Source organism: Lucilia cuprina, chromosome 6, assembly GCF_022045245.1.
Source record: "Lucilia cuprina isolate Lc7/37 chromosome 6, ASM2204524v1, whole genome shotgun sequence".
In the NCBI taxonomy this organism is placed as follows: Eukaryota; Metazoa; Arthropoda; class Insecta; order Diptera; family Calliphoridae; genus Lucilia; species Lucilia cuprina.
This window is the reverse complement of record NC_060954.1, coordinates 51,730,798-51,734,888: the sequence shown is the minus strand read 5'-3', so window position 1 is coordinate 51,734,888 and position 4,091 is coordinate 51,730,798.

Sequence of the window (4,091 nt, the reverse complement as noted above, 5' to 3'; positions counted from 1 at the left end):
TTTTAAGTCTTTACTTAAGTTAAAATACGGCTGGTTACCTTGAAATGGTTCTTTACTTTATGCTTATGGATACACAAGCATATAATCATACATACTTATATTTTAGTATTTGTTTCAGTATGATTGCATCGAACATTTTTTGAAAATATTCTCTTAAGAACACATTTTGTTTTTCTTATTTTTGTTTCTTTTTTTTACATTTTCACTAGAGTTATGTGCTCATCAAATTGTTTGTATATTAATGTGAATGGAATGAACAAATTTTAAAATTTTTAGGGATCGGTGTTTTTATATGGATTTCATTGAAGAAAATCACTTTCAAGTTCAAAATGTTCTAAAAGTAAGAAGAATCTTATCATTTCATTATTAAAAACTTCTGTTGAAATCTTTTTAATATAATAGCAGAGTATTATATAGTCGTACTTGCTTGCTACTACTTTGAGACTGGTTTTTTTCTTTTATTTTTTGTGGTTTCATACATACTTGAAACAGAAAAAAAAACAAAAAAAGTTAAAAATTCTGATACTCGTTTACCAAAAACAATCTCTGTCAGTAATTGCACTTATGTCAATATGTATACACAGGAATTTATATAAAGAAGAAAAAAATTCTTAAATACTATGTATAAAATATTGCATGTTTCATATACTGACATACACACATACATATAAGAATGGATATTTATTGTGTATTTAAAAAAAAGTATATATTGCAAATAGTTGAAATATTGACATATATACATACATAAACTCAGATATGCAAGTACACGCACTAGAGTTCTCAAAGATTTGATTGAGGAGAAAAATGTTAAACTACTTACTACCGAATCCACAAAACACCCACTCGAATTGTTTGTTGAATATTGTGAAAGAAAAATACGGTTTAATATGATGATTGAATAACTGCGTTCATGATATACATATTTAAAGAGAATTTTTAAAAATATTATTATTTAAGGGGAATTTTTATATTTTATAGGAAAATTTAACAAAATTTTCTTTTTTAGATTACAGTATCAAAAGATTTTCTTTTGCAGATAAACATTTAACAGTTATATCTTTTCTGGATGATGTTCTTACAAAATCTCCATTTTTATGGAAAATTATCACAAAATTTTCTTTTTAGATAGAACATTTTCACAAGCATGTATATATTTTCTGAATAGACGGACGGACAGACGGACATAGCTAAATATGTCTATCCGTCCAATTCTGAGACGATTGTATACTTTAAGGTGGGTGTAGGACCGCTATTTTTTGGATGTTACAAACATCAACACAAACACAAAATACCATGTAGTGGTGTAGGGTAAACAATTTTAACAAAGTTTTCACTTTCATAAGAATTTTCACAAAATTTCTTTTTTATAGAGATTTTAAAAAATAAATTCCTTTTTACTTAAAATAAGGAAATTTATATTTATTTATATTTTCTGAATAGACGGACGGACAGATAAACGGACAGACGGACATAGCAAAATATATCTATCCGTTCAATTCTGAGCCGATTGTATACTTTATGATGGGTGTAGGACCACTATTTTTGGATGTTACAAACATCAGCACTAACGAATAATACCCAAAAATGGTGTAGGGTACAAATTTTTAACAAAGTTTTCACTTTTATAAGAATACTTCACAAAATTTCTTTTTCATAGAGATTTTTTGAAATAAATTTCTTTTTACAAAAAAAAAGGTAATTTAATGAAAAGTCCCTTTGTTTTCAAAAATGTTCATAAATTTTGATTATTTTTTTTTAAGAAACTGTAGTAAAATATCCCTTTTTTAGGATATTTTACTTGATTTATAGATAATTTCACAAAATTTTTAAAAAAATTCCTTTTGATAAAAATTTTTGTAAATCTTGTCTTTTATTTTCATTATTTTACTCTTTTAAAGAAAATTTTTACTAAACTTCCCATTCTAATGGAAATTTTCACAAAACTTCCTCTTCTTATGAAATTTGAAATGAAATTTCCCTCTTTAAAGGAATAAAATTTACATTTCTCTAGAAAATTTTCATAAAATATATCCCTTTTAAGAAAATTTGACAAAATTTTTAAAAAATTTCTTTTGATAAAAAATTTCTTAAACTTTCCTTAAATTTCCTCATTAATTTTCATAGGAAATTTTCATTTAACTTCCCTCTCTAAAGGAAATTTTTACAAAACTTCTTCTTTTTAAAAAAAGTTTTCATGAAATTTCACTCTTTAGAAAAAATTTTCTTTTTTATAGGAAATTTTCATAAAATATCCTTTTTTTATAAAAAATTAAAAAAATAATAATTCCTTTTAAGAAATTTTCATAAAATTTACTTTACTTAATTATATTTTCATAATATTTCCTTCTCTTTTTAAAAATTTCCCTAAAATTTTCTTTTTGATAGAAATTTTCATAAAAATTTGTTTTTTTTTTTAGGAATTTTCATAAAATTTTTAATATTATAGGAATTTTTTTTATAAAATTTTCATTTCTATAGAAAATTTTATATTTATGGAATATATTTTTATAGAGAATTTTTACAAAATGTTCTTCTATTAGCATTTTTTATTAAATTTCTTTTTATAGGGATTTTTAAGAAAATTCACATTTCAGAGGAATTGTTTTTTAACAATTTTTATTTAATTTTAAAAAAGGGAATTTTTATAAAATTCTTTTTTCTTTGGGAAATTTTAATAAAATGTCCTTTTTTACAAATATTAATTTTTAGAAAATTTCATTATAGAATATTTTCTTAAAATTTCCGTTTCTGAGAAAATATTTAAAAATTTCTTCTCCTTAAAAACCATTTTCATTAAATTTAGCTTTTTTTATAAACAATTAAAGGAAATTTCTTATGCTATAGGATGTTATTTAAAATTCACTTTTCTATTGGAATTTTTAATAAATTTTCCATTTTTATTGAAAATTTTCAAAAAAATTTCCGTTTTTAAGAAAACATTCAAAAATTTCCTTTTCTTGAAACAATTTTCATAAAATTGTTTACTAAATGATATTTTCATAAAATTTTCTTTTCTATTGCAACTTTAAATAAAATTTCCATTTTTATGGGAAAGTTTCGTAGTATTTCCTTTTTAAAGGGGAAAATTTTAAAAACTTTCTTTTTTACTGGAAATGTTTTTAAAATATGGAATTTTTCATTAAATTTACATTTTTATGGTTAATTTTCATAGAATTTCCTTTTATTTTTTAAGTTTCCTTTTTATAGAAATTTGTCAAAATTCATTCTATTTATATAGATAATTTTTATAAAATTTCCTTTTTAGGGGAAATTTTTTTTAAATATCCTTTTTTTTAGAAAATTTTTCATAAAGTTTGCTTTTTAAGAAGAAATTTTCTTAAAATTGTTATTAAATTACCTTTTCATTTTATAAAAATTCAGTTTTTATAGGAAAAGAAAGTAAATATATTTAAAACAATTAAGAAATTATAGTCGGTCGAGGCCGACCATATAATACCCTACACCTGTTACAAAAATAGAATGTGGTTTAGTTTTCATAATAAAGCATTTTAGTTAAATTAAGTAATTTATTGTTGAATAAAATTATGGACATTTGAGTCAAATTTTAAGAGGGGCTTTTTATTGTGGCTGGGATATATAAGACATTGTAATTATAAAATTCATGAGGGTCATCAAGGTTTGTTTAGAACTTTAACATAATTATGAACATAAATGCCTTATTCGGCGGGTTCAGTTGTATGGAAGCTAGGTGAAATAATGGATCGATGTTAACCATTTTCAACCATTTCGTCTACTGTACCATAAAAGATCATGTGCCAAATTTCATTGAAATATTTCCAAAATTGCGACCTGTAGTTTGTATACAAAGTTTACAAGCCCTATACGGGGGTTCGTTTGTATGGAAATAAAATAATCTTCAAAATTACGAACTGTAGTTTGATTATAAGGTTTACATGGACGGACAGGCGGACATAGCTAAATCGACTCAGAAAATCATTCTGAGCCGATTGGTATTCTTCAAGTTGAGTATAGGACCAATATAACATCATTTGTAAGTCCCCCGGGGGCATGTTTCCATGATGAAATCTCCATCATGGTGTAATATCTCTAGTCTGCCGGGATCTGACTGG